Source organism: Leiobunum rupestre, chromosome 2 (assembly GCF_980474605.1).
Source record: "Leiobunum rupestre chromosome 2, qqLeiRupe1.1.hap1, whole genome shotgun sequence".
NCBI lineage: Eukaryota > Metazoa > Arthropoda > Arachnida > Opiliones > Sclerosomatidae > Leiobunum > Leiobunum rupestre.
Genome location: NC_143385.1, coordinates 38770123 through 38789055, shown reverse-complemented (window position 1 = coordinate 38789055; position 18933 = coordinate 38770123). Strand labels below are relative to the sequence as shown.

Genomic DNA, 18933 nt, shown 5'->3' with positions numbered 1-18933 from the left:
TCATCGCGAAACAATTTCTATTCGTTGCGGCACCGTCTCCAACTACGCACAAAACTTTAATACCGCATATTTCTAATTTCATAATGGCTTCCCATATTAGCGAATCTAACTTTTCAGCTGAAAGAGCATGGGTTGCAAAATGAGCAAAAGGGTATTTATACCCTGATGTGATACCCCGTATCATGAATTGAAGCACGTGTGTCGCCACTGACTTTTCATTATAATTTTCCACCTCCAAATCATTCAAATCTTCCTGAACCGAGTTAAGATGTGTATACCTTACTATATCGCCAGTACCTACTCGGTATACCAAGTCTTTTTCAATGCTATTTTCATCCAAGAGCAAGCAAAAATATTCTTGATGAGGTTGATCTAGTTTTTGAGTATCATTTTGTATTTTTCGGAATTAATCTGGGTTGAATCCAGGTCTGGTAAGTCTTTTTAGAGGGTAGTGCCATAATGCCAGATTGACAGATAATTCGGTAAAGTGAAGAAGATTTTCCATGCATGTACATGCACCACTTGATTATTAGTGGATGCCATCGTCGCCTATTTTTTTGTGTCCTTAGCATGTCCAATTGTGTTTTGAGAAAAAGTGTTCTAAACTCTTTGTTGCCAGCATTGAGAACCATATCTTTGGTATCAGGTTTTTCATTTATTTGGATAACTTTATCTTGGAGAATTTTTAATAAAGATTCGTGGTTATCATCTGATACTGCTTTATTAGCTATAACGTTTGTTAACCTTTTTTTAATTCTTCTCAGCTTCTCTTTCAGTTTTGCACTCTCATACTTGGTTTCTTTTAGACAAGTTACAAGATAGGTTTTACTCATATTTCCAAATCGATGAATACTTTTTTCTCCTTTTCGTCGATTACTACTCAAAGTTGATTGGAAACAAGCTCTTTGCTTTAAGCAAAAGAAGCATCGGGTTCTCTTTTCATCTAATAATAAAAATGAGCAAGAATGGCTATGGACTGCACCAGATACCACACTTAAAAAGCCATGTACTTGGCCTCCATCTCTAAAGATTGTTTTGAAACCTTTCCTCAGTATTACCACAACACGTTTCCCATTTACTTATTTGTTCAATTAACAACAGTAGTTTTTCTTGACTATTAATGAATTTCGGCAATTTTGACAAAATATACCCATTTGTAATTGGTTTCCCTAGCGATTCCGAGGGGTAAGTCACTCTCGGATGACCTGTATACCGACTTCGCGTATTTAGTACTGTTAAAGGTACGGATTTTAAAGAGTTAACAAACTCTTATTAGCACAGTCAGAGGTACGACAGTGTACACCGAGTTCGCGGAGTGACTCTTTTTCGCGCCTTCATTTTACCCCTCTTACTTGCCTCCCGCTCAACAGCCATTGCCTCCGCCCTCAGCGGGGAGTCTAGCATCCACTCTTTGGGCTCCCGTAATGCCCTTCCCATCAAAACCTCCGTTACCACTCCTAATTTCCACATGTGTCGGGGAAGCAAAGTGGTGGAAGTCCGAAGTCAAATAAAATAATATTGAATTAGATTAATAAGCATGCAGCTATTTGGAATTTGGCGCGTTTAGTTGGAAATCAGGCCCTAAACATTGAGTTAAGATTTCAAAGCTCTAGAGCTAACCGTTCTCGAGTTTTTAGGAACATATGACATACAAATAAATAAATATATAAAAGGACAAACTTTAAGACTTATAGATATAAAGGCTATTGCTATAAAAGTAAAAGATAGAAAAATTCAAAACTATTTTGTTGTGTGGCTGAGTTTCGACTGTTGTCGCAAACAGTGACATATATGGTTTGTCTTGGTTTCTCAAACCGAACACTTTCTAATGGTTTTATCGGTTCAATAGTTCCCAGAGATGGAAAATCGTTTCACGTTTAGCGGCTGTCATTTTGCATCTTACAAAAATTCGAGATATAATTTATTACGAGACATAAATTGATACTGACGTTGCTATATAAAGTCCGTATGTAAAGAGAGTAGGCGCACTATTGTTTTCGGAAGATAAAGGTTTACCTCCGACTGAAACTTGCACTGTTGAAACAGCTTAGTTTTTACCTCTCCGAGGGGACTATGTCCTCTAGGAGGGGTTATACAATCACCGTGTCTGTGTGTCTGTCTGTCCTGCGAACGCGTTCGCATTTTTGGTGCAAAGTGTAATCACTGCGTACGCAGTTTCTCGAAATCTTTGCGTTCGCAGTTGCTAGGACTGTCGAAGGGCAAACCACCGTGCGACGGTGAGCGTTAACGGATTAATTTGCGGTTGGGTTTGGTTTGGATGGTGTTTTTTCGTTAACGCTCACCGTCGTAACGGTTTTAACTCAGTTTGATTGGATATTTCGTTATAGTAATGTTTATGTTATGACGCTTGTGGGTGTTGAGTCTGTTGTGTTTGTGTTTGTTGTGTTGTGTTTGTACGGGTGTTAGCTCTTCAACTTTTTCTAATTGACTTTTGGGACGGACCGAGTGCTGAGTGTTATGCAACCTCTCAACGTCTAATGGCAGGGTTTCCACCAATTGTTCACGGTATTCGTTTTAGTATCAATTTGCAATTTGTTGGCGCCGGCCGGGAATCAAACCCGGGTCTGCTGCGTGCCAGAGATTTACTCTAACCACTAAGCCACCGACGCTTGCTAAGCTACGGTGTTTTTCGGAAACCGCTTTGGCGAATGTCCTTAACGAAGTTATAACGTTAGGTACTATAATTTATTCTACATCATTTTAAATATTTATAACTTATATTAATCTTATATTTAATTAAATATTTATAAATTATATTAATCTTATATTTAATTAAATATTTATAAATTATATTAATCTTATATTTAATTAAATATTTATAAATTATATTAATCTTATATTTAATTAAATATTTATAAATTATATTAATCTTATATTTAATTAAATATTTATAAATTATATTAATCTTATATTTAATTAAATATTTATAAATTATATTAATCTTATATTTAATTAAATATTTAAATATTTTAATGTAAAATTTGATCGTGATCAGGAATTAAACTGGGGTCGCATTGTTACCATGCGGATAGTTCAACGCCGAGCCATTGACTTCCTTAGGGAAAATATTAATGTTAAGGAACCATTATGATACGGCGGGTTTTGTTACTAAACGGATGAATACAATATCGGTGGATATGTTTAATTTTTAATTTTTGTGAACTTGTTTTTATTTCGTCGGGAATTGAACCGGGAGCGCGGTTTTAGGACTTTGATTCGTTGCCACTGTGTTATTGATTCCTTTTACGTTGTTTTATAAATCTGTAATATATTATTCAATGACGTTGTTAGTTTTTTCGAATACTCTTTTTTAAATATAATATATATATATATATATATATATATATATATATATATATATATATATATATATATATATATATATATATATATATAAAGGAAGGGTCATATGTTATTTTTACTGATCGAGATAATGTTGTTGTTTGTCTATTATTTGATCTTAATGTTTATCTTTTGTTTTTGAGCTTGTTTTTTGTTCACTAAAACGTCCCGTTTTGGAGGAGACTGTATAGTGTGTACGTCGTGTTGTTTAGCTTATCCGGTTTTATGATAATAACGTCGAAAATTCCTGTTTGTTAATGGTAAGGTGTCGCACAAACTATTCCGTCTACGGTCATTTATTGATATACGAGCTGTGGTTTAGTCAAGTGGCTTTCTGTGCATTGTGATGGTAAGCTTTTCGCTTCTTGTTAATACATTTTTTATTGGTGTGGATATTCGGACATCTACGATTCCTAATGCAGTCATTGATTTCCTGGGTGTGCAAGTCATTATATGATATTGGAAATTGGATGGTATTGGTCTTTTTCATGCGGTATGTGTCACAACATCAACAGGAAGTCTACGAGTCGTCCACTACCAGATATCGAATATAGCTATTCTGTGGTATCTTCATCAAGGGCGAGTGTTGAAATAAAATGAGTGTTAAAGATGCGGCAAGTATTTCGTAAGCGAGAAGAATACAAATACCCTCTGTAGATATTTCTTTAATTAAAATTGGCTTCGTATTATATTTAACTGATAAACTTGTTCTGTAAATAGGGTTAAATTCAATTGTGCATTGTTTTAGTGCGTCTAACTTGCTGTTGTAACTGCTTAATTTATATTATTCTGAATAAATTAAACTCGGTTGTTTCGTCTCAATTATTTAAATTAAAATTAAAATTTTATACCGGGCGGGATAGAACCGGGATTACGTTTTTAGTTAATAAATACCTTTAAGGGTCGTCTCGAGAAATTAATACCACTAGGGACCATTCTTCCGAGGAGAAGTATATTTTGGCTTGCCAACTTGTTTTTTTATTAAAATGAGTGACTAGCGTTCAACTAAAATTATAACCTGTTTTCTCAGAAAAAGGTGATTGATTTCATTATTTTAATTTCTGGGCTTTATTAACAGACTATTTTTGTTTTCTTAAATAATAATAAAACATTTGTTACTAGCTTTTTTATATATTATAGTAGTGGCACACTTGATGTTGGCGTCTTTGTTATGCTCTTTCTTTATTCGCCATGGATCTTATTTTAAACAATATATAAACCGTTTATATCAATTCTTATACGCAACAGAACAAATTTATCAGAGGTGTAGAATGCTAGGTCGTTTAAGCGAACAACAAAGAATACGCGTGATTGAACTTAGAGAACGACTTGATTCGTGTACTTACATTGCAATTAAGGTTGGTTGTTCTGTGAGAGGAGCAAAGAGAACTGTTCTAATTCTTTAACTCATGGAACTGAAAAGGTATTTAACCCATAAGCTTTCTTTTGGTTTTTCCCCCGTACAACCAATGATCAAGATTATCGTGCGCGAAAAATAATAAACACGTGACTCGTTGAACCAGCTATGGTTTTAGAATCAAAACGGCCACCGTATGAAGACGATTAAAATTGGCCGGACTCAAGAGATATCGTTGTACGTGCAAACCCATTCTCACAAGATGCACCTCGATATAAGTCGGGATCTTCTTCGATGGCCCAGGAAGAATCTAAGCCGCTTAAGGCTGTCGCACACTATGTAGTTTCCCGTACCGGCAACAGTTGCTGGTACCAAAACCGGCGCTGCTATCGGCGATGTATATCGCACACTACGCGAGTAAAATATGAGGCTGATACCGGCGATCACGCGCTCGGACGAAATCCGTCACCCGTACCGAGTTGGCCCTCAAGGGGTCGGAGTGTGCAATAACTGGTGGCTTTACCGGGGAGTCGGGGTCCGGCTCTTGTAACCCATACGAGCGGTGGCGCACTGGGAGATGTTAGCTCCGTCCAAAGGGTCCTATCTCCAACCTCCGACTTCGGTCAGGTGTGGGCTTCGGCCCAGGCTAATGGAGAGGGGCCGGGCAAACTGGCCGCCTCGGCGGATTGAGTGGCCTGCTGTGGGGCTGCGGGCCTCCGTATGAGGGCACGGTGGACCCATCTCCCGGCCTTTTGGGCTCCCACTGGGATCTCCGGTGCCAGCTGTGCCGGGTTATGCGGGCTGCTGTGTGCCCGCCGTTCCCCTTTAGGAGCTCTTTCCAATGGGCTTGGCTCCCTGCCTTTCTAGGTGGGGTGTCGACCGGCGTTGCTAGAGCATCCGTTCTCTATCCCACTGCTGTGTGCGAAGTGGCGAGCTGGTCGTCCCATTGTTGCACCTTCTGCTGGGTTGAGCGGCTTGCGTCGAAGGTGCGACCATCAGTAGTGGGGTTCTGCTACCCATGCTGGTTTTGTCACCTGTCCGGGCTTGTGGACGCTGGCGTAGGGCATTCTGATGATAGGCCTCCGGTGGTGTGGTTCTTTCCTTAGCGGTACACCGGGCTATAAATTCTGACAACAACCCGTACCGAGTTCAACTAGCCTCAACTTTTTGTCGCTCCTCTCGAAGAACCGCTCTGACATCACGGCGTTCCTTATCTTTTCAACCAATTGGGAGCCAGAAAATATTGAATAACCTTTGAAACACTGGCGTGTTGGGATATTTCTTTCTTTCGAAAGGGTTTATTTGTTATCCGTATTCAATCAGTAAAAACATGGCAGAAAATGATATAATGTCCATTTTATTAGAAAACGGTAGGGATGTGACCGATTCGACGTAATATTCTTATATCCATAGCAAATAATCCAGTATTTTTTCTTACCTTAGTAAATTCTAACTACGCAGCTTTATCACATAAGAATGTTTCACTAAATTATATAACAGTTCTACGTCTAGAAAATCAAATTAAAACGTAATATCTACAATACGAAAAGATAACAATTGTAATACTAGAAACCAAAACAAACGGATGCGCGCGCTCTCCCGGTCTCATGTATTTTGTAGCAGTGCTTCCTCCTAGTGTGTGACAGCACGAAACAATTCACTGGAATCGACAGCAAAATTCCCCGACGCCGATAACGAAAATACTTTCCCCCCAAAAGAAGTTTTGTTGCCAGTACCAATTTCTAGATTTTTTTCTATAGTGTGCGACATTCTTTAGTTATATTTTCAGGTGAGAAGGTTTAACATATTTAAAGCCTAAATTTCTGAACAAATTAATATTTAAACCCTTTTTAGACTTTTGAAACCTCTTCCAACTGACCGACTAATTGGGTAACAAGAAGGCGGGCAGCTTCATCAGCGCCGGAAGTGCTACATCGCCCGAAGACTAGTGGCCGATTTTCAGTTAATTTGGGGATGCATTGGTGTCAGGCAATCTGTAGTTCTTCACCTCTACGAAGGAAGATTCAAAGCTCCAAACTACGTAAGGATTTCGGACGAAACAATTATCCCATCCGCTGCGGCTATAAATGGTGTTCAGAACGGTGGCAGATTCCTTTACATCGAATAACGTTTTTTTTCTTCAAATTTGACGTATTTAATATATATTTCAATTATTTTATTCACAATTTCAGATTCATTATCCCAGTGATAAAGCCAGAGCATCTGGAAAACGAAGGCATAGAAAGTTTTGTTTGGGTGGCACTTTCTTCTGATTTAAAGCCCATGGAAAACTAGTGGGCTCTATTGCCAAATATTTGGAAACACGTATTACACAGTTGCGAGACGATCTTGCGGATATGGTCAGTCAAGCTCAGGCTCAAATTCCAAGAGATAACGTCAGAAAACTTACCAATTCATTTCGCAGAAGGTTATTAGAACGCGTTCGAAACAGAGGACAGAGAATAACTAAGCTTTTACAACAATTTTCAGTGGGAGATAATAAACTTTTATCGTCTGAAGACAATTGTGTCGCTACTCTCCTTACAAACCGACTTTACAAAGTAACGTGTGTATCCTTATAAATTCTATCTATATCTATATCCCAACTGGCCTTTTTTGAAAACATAAAACCATTAAGAAGTATTCGGTTTAAAAAACCAGGACAGTTCACTTAAGTCACTGTTTGCGACCACAGTCGAAACTTTTAGAAGTACAATTAAGCAGCCTTTTTTTATTGTCTGGAGATTTTCGTACCCTTTAATTCTTATCTCAAAAAAGTATATTCATCAGTTCAAAACAACAAATTAGACATATGACTTTTGCCTTTTTCTTTTACGTGTATAGCAACAGCGTTTATACGCTATAAAAAATTATGAACGTACCGCGTATTTAAACCCTCCCACTGATATTATTTTGGATCTATTTAGTTTAATTCAAATATCTATTAAATATTTAAAGGGCTGTAACCTTCTAACTATGGGCTGAAATAAATATATGTACACTTTTGCTATATAAATCGACCCCAGGGAAAATAAAAATAAAAATCCGAGCTCCAAAGAAGTTGGGAACTTTGTAGTAAGCGGAGTTTTGGCGGTTATAACCGAAATTTTAAATGTTTCGATTACCTAGTATGTTCGTTTTGTGGGGCTCATTCCATTTCTTTACTAAACGAAGAATCTCCTTTCTATCGTTTTTAAAAATAAAATTGTTCGAAATTAATTTTTAAAAATATAACAAGTCAACAGAGTGTACACAATTACTCCATTACAATTTAATGTTTTATCAATTTGCTTTTACGGTTTCAAGGCTCAAATTTAAGCAAAGATCTTCAAAATATATACCTTTCCATCTGATGTGCACAAATTTACGAAAAGGTGACGAAAATTGACTACAAATCTTTTCAAACATTTATGAAATTAACTTAAATATTCTTTATTTTATAAATTATTCCCCAAATCTTATATCTGATCATTTATAGGTCCCAACTTAGAGAAAAAATATTAAAGTTTAAAATGTGTTGAAAAATTCTCAACTGCGTTGACAAGGTTATACAATGAATGGAACAAACCTTCTGTGGTAAATTTTGTAAAAGTCTTACTTTAATCTAACCCTAAAGCTTTTTTATTTGTGTAATTATTTACACCGTGGTTCTTAGGAAGCTCTTCGTTAATAACCTTTAAAAAAAATATAACTTTTAACAAATTTAATAGCCACAAGACTCACAGAATTAGATTTATTTAATACTAAATTAATCCTATTTGCATATAAATAGTTGACAAAATGCAGCTGTTTTTCAACAGCTGAGATTTTCTCTCGATGCAATCAGTTGGTTTTTTTTTTTCAAAATAAGAAAGATATTTATTTGGTGCCTATGACAGCGGGGTCTTCGCACCACACACTCCAAAATTACATAAAAGGACTTAGCACCAGAACAAAGAAGAGGAAAAATTAAAAAACAAAAACGAAAATAGAAAAAACTGACAACAGACGAAATCTAATGACAGCCAATTAAAAAACTAGGCAAAACAAAGGTGGGAACTTAACATTAATTGATTTTCGCCACTTTAAAAATGTCACAAAGATCGTTAATAATCGCCAGGTCTCCATGCTGAACTGATTTTTTTACACCATTTCTATTTGTATCATATTTGCCGGTGACTAGAGAACCCAGGAGCCTAGGTCGAATTTTTTTACCACTCTCACAAGTGAAAAGAAGATGATCCACAGACTGCACCTTATCATAAGAACAGCTTGAGCATATGTTGGAAGATCGCAAATTTATATTATATAGTCTTTCATTTGTAGGTAAACGATCGCATATGAACCTGGCAATGAGGGAGTCCTTCCAACGTGGAAGTCTCAAAGCAGAAATGACGTCACTGGTGGGATCAGATTTATAAAAACCCTGAGCACGACTTTGCACAATTTTTTTCCATTCAGAAGTCCATATGTCATTAAACAATTTAGTACAACGCAATTTCAGACAAGATTTAGAATTTGGGAGAAACACTGAAATTAGAGGGGGACAAGAGATGTTAGAAATGTCGGCACAGCGGTCCGCAGCAACATTACCCGGCACTCCTATATGTGAAGGACACCATAACAATGAGATTTTGCCCTTGTATGTAGCACTCAAGGCCCGAAAAGTTAAAACTTGGGGATCTGAATTAAAACCAGAGAGCATGATGAGAGCTGATTTAGTTATCAATACTGCGGAAAGATCATAGATGGCATTACATTCTGCTCCATGAAGCGAAAATCTCAAACATACAAAATGAACCATATAATCACTATTAGATTAAATTCAACCAATTTTCCCCCAGTGCGTGGTGTTATTGTACAAGAAATAAGTAATTTTCTAGAAAGTTTTAAATGTATATAGTCAGTTAACCTAGAATATTTTAACTAATAGAATTTTATGGGCTAATTGTTTCTAGGAAAGAAGATACTTAAATGTTTATGATGGATTACAATTATATTAATAACAGTGATGATAGTTTTTATTTAAAAATATTTTATTAGATATAAGTAAATAAATTTTAACAAAAAATACCCATAACAAATGGTTTATTCCTTCTGTAAAAACAAGGTGCACTCGTTAAAGTGGAATCGGACGAAATTTAAAAAATGTCACACTATGACAATATATATTCAAAGCTTTTTATCTACGGTGAACTAACTTTCGTTAAGTAATGTAATTCTATTACGATCCCCGTTGAAGTCGACAGTAGTAAATAAGGCTAATAGCTTACGTAATACTGAATCTTGAGCATGAAAAATTGCGACACTTTTTAAAAAACATAATAATAACTATTTAAATTTGTAATTTTGAATTTAATTAAAATGATTAGGGGAAGTTAAAGTTAAAAATCATATCGTTGTCTAGGGGATGAATTTGGAATATAATTAAATAATAAGTGTCAGCATTAAAAGAGAAACAAATAGACGGAACTGGCAATGGTAAATCATTTATTGGGCACTACTATAACCTTAACAGCAATACAATATTATTAAATCTAACAATACGTAAGCTAACTTACAACTAAAAATTAATCAAAACAATTAAAGCTACGCGGAGAGTATATAATATTAAAGCGTTTGGCTGGTTCCCCATTTTAAAAATAAATTGTCTTACGGTACCACATTCACACAGATCCAACGCTGGCTTCGGCTTTACGATGTTTGGGCCGGACGGTGAGGACAACGGCAGCTACGGCACAGCGGCTGGTCAGTTGACCTAGTAGCGCGTATTGTTTTGTGACCCGCGACTGGACATTTCTCAGCTCGCGAAAAACTTCACCACGAAGGTGCACCACTATGAGCTTGATATTCTAAAGCGTTAGCATCTCTGGTTTCAGGCACTGTTCTTTTTTTGAACGAAGGGGAGCTACCCCTTTTTATAGGATCGACAGAGGCGTCCCGTAAGTTCTTGGAAAACCCAAAAGACGTCAGGGCCAAACCTGGAATGTTTCGGAAGATGCGCGTCGCAAATTTCCGAAAGTGATTTCCGGTGTTTTTGGGGAACCAGCGCTTAGGGGAAAACCAGCCATTGAATTTTCTTTTTCCCGACACGTTCGTTTTTATACAAAGGAATATATATAGAAAATTAAGCCTAACACTGATGTATAACGATTTACCAAAATTTAAAATATTTAAAGGGGATTATTTAATTTATGAATTAATTAATTATTTGTTACAAACTGCTTAATTAAAGGTGAAAAGTATCAATTAGAAAGAGGTCCGACTATCAACTTTCTTGCCTTTGAATGTACTACATTTTCCCATAGAAAAGTTCGCTGAGGCTTTATTTTACTCTGTCCTACGGAGCAGAATTAATTATATTTGAGCACTTTTAATAGTAAGTTTAAAAAATTATTGCTTGGGTCCCACGAATTATTAAGTTGAAAAATGGGGCGTTCAGATTGAAGAACGTTTTAGAGGCAACTAATTGGCAGTGAATTAAGCAGTGTGAAAAGGAAATGTTGGTACACTTTTTGAAGGACCAACGCGCGAGGACTTTTAAACCTTTGATTCATCGCCTGTTTACTAAATAATATTGCGGTTATCGAAATAGCAGACACAAATAATAAGCCTTATTTCTAAATTTCATAGAGGGAACATTATAGCAGACAATCTCTTTGAAGGAAGCCAAATAGTTAGCCCTCTTGTAAGCAATTTTCATATTACGACCCTCAAAATTTGAATTTAAACATATTTTGGTGGAAACGTGTGAGCAGCGTAGGGTGACTATTTAATCGGTACATCGAATATAACTAACAAATTTGCCACCAATAAAATTGCTTTGTTTGAACAGTACCTAAGTTATTTTTGGGCATTCAATCACCAACTTTAGAGATTGGTCGTTATTTTAACCCATCCAACAAATTAAACATCTGTGCAAAAATCGGTGAGGTAGTAAACTTTCGCATTGAAAATGTTTATAGGGCTAACGTTTAATATCTCCAACAATCAAATATTTACACAATTTCGATACCAATTGGTTAATTTCCTTATACAAACAGGATAAATATTATTTTTAGGAATATATGTATCCAGTACCTGAAAATATAGAGTATTTGTGTACCAATTTTCTTAGCTGTTTAGAAATTCCGAAAAATGCAAGTGTCCTTTTTTTTTACCATGCGCTCCCACTCTTTATTGTTCGTTAGCGTTTAATTAATATTCATTGAACAGTATTTCATACATTATTAATTTCAGTACTTAATATTTAATTCATATAAAATTATTCATTTAAAAGATTTGTGTTTCGACCGATTTTTTTTTTCAAATTGAAACATGTAGTTAAGCTTGATCAAAGAAGCGAAATTGTCGTTTACCATTTTTCCCTAGCTCCTTTAGTTTGTCCAGTATCAGCGGTCAAAAGTGGACGAAACGTAGTGTAGTCTATTTGTTAAAAGAAGTCACGGACCTACGGTTAGCCACGTTCAACTTCGATCGCGCGTACCACGCTTTAGCGGCCCTGTCAATCGCCTGAATTTTACGTGTTTATATTTTCCCGCCAGGGTTCTGCTACGACCAAAATTTTACGTTAGTCGCCTATGAAAAATCAACAAAAAACCAATTTTTTAAATAAATTTAAAAAAATTAATTAAACCGAATGTAGGTTAATATTTAAATAATAGTATATTATTTTTTAAAGATTCTAATTTTTTAACGGTGTTTATATTATAATTAAAGAGTTAAAGACCGAGAACAGAGGGAATTTCCACCCCTCTTATCCTGTACTAAATTTTTTGACGAGTGACAACTGATTGACATCTCTGACAACTTCATTGTCAGCTCTGACAGCTTCCATGCATTGTGACTTACCTCTTTTTGATGCTCATTGCATATATTCTATTCAATTTTGCGGGGGTCACAATTCGCGCACGAGAAAATGGAATCTATGTTCTCGGCCTTTAAACAGAACACAAGAACTTCCTCTAGATGCTCCCAGCTAGGAGTAACAAACACAACACCCCACACAAGGAAAACGCAACCCGTCAAAAGTCGTGGATTTTCTTGTGTACATTTTTCATTGGCTAGACGCGTTAGCGACTGCTGCCGTCGGAAAGGGAAAATTCGGAAATTGTCTTCCCCCCGCCCGTAAAACGTTCATCGTAAAGGCTCGTGACGCTCGCCCAATGAAATTCGTACACAACCTTTCGTTAGCGTGTTTAAAGGCTAGCTGCGTTCTCCTTGTGTTTGTTGCTCCTAGCTGCCAGCAACATAGTATTATTAGAGAGTGTATAATTTTGCGTAATACTTGAAACACATGTAAATAAATAAAACAAAAAGTGAAAAGAAGATTCACTGTAACTTCAGGGTAAATATATTCTTTTGAAATTTTTAAATTAAATAATATTAAGCAAAAACATATTATCAGCGCAATAAATTATAATTTTAGGTTTAAACAAGTTTTAAGCTTTTAAACCTATAATTATAATGTCTATTTAGTAAGAGCAAGAATGTATTTATTTATACTCAGGGAGAATGAATATGTCGAGACTATCGACGGACACGTTGAGGCCCTAACCCCGTCACACCAAGGGGGGGGGGGGGCGCTCTTATTTTTTAAGACCGCGCAGCATCGTTAATCGCGTCGAAAACGTAACTTTTAAGAACCAATCAGATTGCAGTATTATTTGATTTTATTAAAGCGGAGGAGCATACCGAGGGCGAGGGGTAAGACACTTATGATTTTTGTGTACACCGGGAGTTCGAACTCTGGAGAGTTCGAGGAAGTTTGAGGGAGTTTGAGGAGAGTTCGAGCGAGTTCGAGGGACTACGAGGAGAGTTCGAGCGAGTTCGAGGGACTACGAGGAGAGTTCGAGGGAGTTTGAGGGAGTTCGTGAGAGTTCTCTAGAGTTCAGGGGAGTTCATAAGAGTTCCAATAGCAAATGTACACCTGAGTTCTTGAGTGTCTTACCCCTCGACCGAGGGCCCCAACGGGTGGAATTGGAGAAAACCTAAAAATAATCTCAACATATTCATTCTCCCTGAGTATAAATAAATACATTCTTGGTAAGAGTTTGTAATTTTATGTGACTGAAAATGTTTTCCAAAATAAAAATTCAATCCTGAACAGAAATCATTGTCCTTGAAGTGCAGGCTGCAGACCTTCTTTTGATACAAAATCATCCCGACTAATCTTAAAACAAATTAGACATACGGAAAATACAACTTAGGAACGGTTATAAACTCGTGAGTTTGCTTTTCTTATATATATATACTAGCTGAGAAGCCCGGCCGCCGGCCTGGCTTTCAGCTAGTTGAGTAAATTGGGGTTTAGAAAACGGGAACAAAATGCACTTTACTTTAAATATGCATATTAAATTACTTTTAAATAGTAAATAGGCATTTTTTAAATTGCAAACGTTTAATAGAGCAGAATATCATATCTTGTTGAAGATGTAATTATGATAAAGCGTTTTTGTACACAATATTTTTAGTTTCTCCGAGTAAGTATGTACAGGTTATTTGCAGCTCCAACTCTTGAGCACGCCACATAAAGCATGGGTTTCCCGCAGTTTTAAGTGACTGCCCTTGCGCTTTATTAATTGTCATTGCGAAGCTAAGATTGATTGGAAATAGACCATTCTATAAAAGATTGAATTCGGGGGTGGGGAAAGGAAAACTGTTTTTGCAAGAATGATTTACATCGACCTTAGTATGTATTCTCCTTGTGTTTTACTCTTATATATCGATGGTTGCAGGGTAATTTAACAAAGAGTAAATATTCAATATTTACCTTCGAGATTTGATGACAACTATAAAAATAAGCTCTGTTATTCATCGGTTAATTAAACGTAAAATTGTTAAAATTACCAAGTATAAGATAATAAAAACTATTTTTAAATGACGTTTAGTTTAAAAAATCTTTATAAAATCACTAAGCCTAATTATAGCTCGGACGACTTTTGGCTGAGAAATAAAAGTACCGGTAACTTCTTAATATTGTTTTGTGAAGTTGGCCGTGTGTGACGTCGAAAAAACAGTTTAGACGCGTACGAATCTTTTATAGAAAGGTCTATTGCAGGCGTGTCTGCGTGACACGGATAGAGAGGGGAAGGGGTGGGCTGAGAGAAGAGAACGAACGCGAGCGAAAAGGGTCGAAGGTCGTGCCATGCAGCAGCTAAGTGAGGCAATTAGAGCCAGAGAGATAAACTCCCGTGTCTCTTTCCCGTTCTCTTAATACCCGCGTCTCTTGACAACGTGATGTCAGGGGTTTCGGTCTTGCGGTCACCGGTTATTGGTCCCGTGGTCAAAAACTACGAAGGTTAGCAATCTCAAGACGCCCCTATAACCTGACGTCAGGGGCCACAATGCCACAGGCCAAATTTCGTGCGAATCGGGCAATTATCTTGGGCGTGCATAGAAGGTAACAAACCAATATATATACATATATATATATATATACACAAACATCAGATTTTATTTATATAGATGTAAATTATTAATAAGAGTTATTAAGTTTAATAGAGACATTATTTACACATCAAAACGCTCTAAAGACCTCTACAGCCTTCAAAACTATGTGTTCTAATATGGCGTCTTCATATTAAAACGCGTCTCTTTTTCTTCATTTAATTTTTTTAAGGTAATATTTTTGTAATTAATTATACAGAAAAATATTAAGAAAAGATATTTTAACTTACTAAACCTTGTTTTTCATAAAAAGGAAGGAGGAAACATTTTCCGCGATTTCCCTTGTATTCCCCGCCATTGGCGATAGTAGGTTTTTGGTCGTACGTAGCCCCCTAGCGGGACTATTAACACAAAATAACATAAGAGACGAGGAGATTAACGGGGCCGCTAAAACAAGGTACGCGCGTCGCTAGTCCGGGCTCACTAGCAAAAGAGTTTTCTATCCAAGGTTCGGGATGCTTCCCAAAACAGATAGTCGAATTTGGTTTCGTTCTGATCACACTATGAACGAACTCAGTAAATAAATAGTTAAATATTGAGTTTTAACTGTCGTGTGAGTTGTGACCGTGACTTTAAGCGACTGTGTGACTAAAATCGATAAATAAGTGTTTGATATGTTGTGGAGTGACTGTTTCTTTCCTATCAGCGAGTGTTGAATGTGGGATTCAACGAAACGGTTAAACATATATATTCTGATTTCTTAAGTATTTCTTTTATGGTATGTTTTATTTTATTATTGCCCACAAAATAATGAATTACAATAATTCCACGTACTAAAATTCATCGAATAATAAGTTGCGATAAAATAAATAATGAATAATAAAGTAGAGGTGTAAAAATCTTGGGAAGAAAACCGTATTGATAGTGAGCCCGGACTAGCGACGCGCGAACGTAGAGCGATAACCGAAGGGCCGTGACTTCTTTTAACAAAGACTATTCTAACAAGGAGAGTACCCGAGGTGTAACACACCGATTTTGATCAAACTCGGATGTTTGGTAGACCTTCATGTAACTTGAAAAACTCTGAAGGGAAATGTCTCCATAGGCAACCGTTTTGCCACGACAACCAAAAATGTTTTTACCAACACAAAATGGAAATTTTCCTACTGAATATAACATGGGAATCTGACCAATTTTTAGGGTACCCCATGTAAAAAATTTTAATCAATTTCGAACTTATTCATTATTTTAATCTTCATATTTTCTATTTTTAGCATTTTCAAAAAATAAAATTTTTACAGGGGGTAACCCTCAAAATTGATCAGATTCCCATGTTATTTTCAATGGGAAAATTTCCAAGTGTGTTCTCAAAAACATTTTTGGTTGCCATGGCAAAACGGTTACCTAAGGAGACATTTCCCTTCAGGGTTTTTCAAGTTACATGAAGGTCTACCAAACCCCCGAGTTTGATCAAAATCGGTGTGTTACACCTCGGGTAGTCTCCTTGTAAGTTTCGTCCACTTTTGACCGCTGATACTAGACAAACTAAAGGAGCTATGGGAAAATGGCAATGGACAATTTTGCTCCTTTTATCAAGCTTAGCAACATGTTTCAATTTGAAAAAAATCTGTTGAAAGCCAAATCCCAATGAAGAAGTGCGATGTCCTTTAATGTAATATTTATAATAGTGTAATATTAATTTACAATTTTTGTGCACAATTATTGGCCTACATTTAGTGTTTAATTAATATGCATCTTCCCTAATTGCAAGAAAATTGTACGTGGAGCAAAAGTGTTAAAGTAATGTTTACCCAGTATTATAAAAATTTCAAAAATTATTATTCATATTTATTTTATATTATGTATTCGTTTAAAATCCAATATTTCAAATGTATAAACGAGCTCGGCACAATAATCTAATTAATTTCAATAAAAATTATTAAATGAAAATAATAACTGGTAATACTCCAAATTCAACTTTTTAACCCTTTATAGGGTCTGAAAGAAGTTATTGACTAAGGTAGGAAATAACCATTATGTACTGTTATTAAGTAACTTTAAACGGATTTAAAAAACAAAACAAAATGTTTCATAACAATGCGTTACAATCACATAATGTATTAATTGTATTAAGTTCAACCAAAACTGGAAATTGTTTCTCAAAGCGTAACTTTGTCACGCACTTCTATTTCCAACAAGATATTACCGAAAACAAAGACGCAATTTTCACGAATATATTATAAACGCTTGACTAAATATTACGAATTTACGTAAATTTTTCCTTAAAATACTTATAGTTCAAAAATATCTACTTACAATTAACCTGGAAAAGGAGTAGGAAAAATCGAGACTTGTTTAATTCACGGATGGCTTTAAATACAATTATCCCGACAGATATCCGTTTCAGCCTTAAATATTAAGTGAAAAACTTGATTTGTCATTAAAAATATAAAACGTAATATATTATAATATAATATATAAGTTTCTTTCCGTCAAAACTAGCCTAGGGAACCATTTTTTTAGGGTTTAGCTTCTTTGTCCCTTTTCAGTAAAAACTTCTCTACCTATTCACGTATTTTATCACTCTTTGCAATGCCGTCCATGGGTCGTTCTTATTAACCTTACATTGAGAACAATAGATCGTTTCACACGACTGAGGAAACAGTTCATCGTAAATTAACGTCCCCTCGCATAGAACTCAAGGACATCTAATTGAGAGCGAAGTGTTCACGAAGCGGAACTTGATTAATAGACTATTTTTTCACGGTCATTATTTAAGTTATCTCTCGAGTCACATTTTACAATACATTGTGGACTAAACTAGTTAACTTTATACCATACAACAAAATAATTTAAAATTAATTTTAATTGGATTTAGAATGTTAACAATTTTCTTATTTTAACGCTTTTCTTTTTTGAAGGTTTTGTGAATGTCAGGCACTTCTAATTGGAAAATTCAAACTGTTTTTATATATTTATAGATCTGATTTTAAAAAAGAAATTAAGGTAGTTGTTGATTTGATTGCAGTTCTTTATTTTGGTTTACCGAATTTTGATTCAAATCGATATTAAATAAATGTTCCACTTTAACAAAAGCACGCTAAATGAGATTTACATTTTAAAACTTTAAGATAATACTATTTATAATACCAAGAATGTATTTATTTATAGTCAGGGAGAATGAATATGTCGAGATTATTTTAAGCGTTTCTCCAATTCCACCCGTTGGGGACCCCGGTATGCTCCTCCGCTTTAATAGAATCAAATAATATTTCAATCTCATTGGTTCTTAAAAATTACGTTTTTCGACGCGATTAACGCTGCTGCGAGGACGCAAAAATAAGACCGCCTCCTTTCCCCCCCCCCCCCTTTAGCGTGACGGGGTTAGCGCCTCAACGTGTCCGTCGATAGTCTCGACATATTCATTCTCCCTGAGTATAAATAAATACATTCTTGATAGAACTTTAAAAGATCAATGCTTAACTGCACGCGATCACTCCATAAAAGCAATATCCAGCAATAGTAATTTCAAACGGCTTTTAACGTTTTATATTTCGAAGGACTACAGTTTAATATGTACTGCAAATTCGTTTCCAATAACTCCGTGATTTTTTCCAACATTAAAAATGTTCATCTAAAATTGAAAAACTCATAAGAAGTCAACTACATTTTCTTCTGCCGTCTGCTACTTTATATACCGATATGATTTCTGGTAATTTGTTACTTTCAAAACATACTGCATAGTTTTTTTATTAAAAATTCCTTAACTTTTGTAGTGCCACAAATTGGCCTCAAGTACATAAAGAGCCTTCGTCTACTTTAAATAAAACACATCTAAGGTAGGG

At 35.8% G+C, this 18933-nt stretch overlaps 1 protein-coding gene across 4 annotated transcripts in view; it reads right to left on the bottom strand.

Moving 5' to 3' along the window:
- The window catches only part of LOC149957484 (uncharacterized), a 29016-nt gene extending 11261 nt beyond the window's left edge, over positions 1 to 17755 (bottom strand). The window contains exons 1-2 of one of the 4 annotated variants that reach the window (XR_016478486.1): positions 17405 to 17755; positions 12058 to 12277 (exon numbers count right to left, since the gene is read on the bottom strand). The gene's annotated coding sequence lies outside the window, so the exon portion shown is untranslated. Of the gene's footprint in view, positions 1 to 7845; positions 7945 to 12057; positions 12278 to 15378; positions 16317 to 17404 lie in introns of those variants that run through there. The other 3 variants (XR_016478485.1, XR_016478487.1, XR_016478488.1) reach the window with 3 other exon arrangements.
- Positions 17756 to 18933: the final 1178 nt, after the last annotated feature.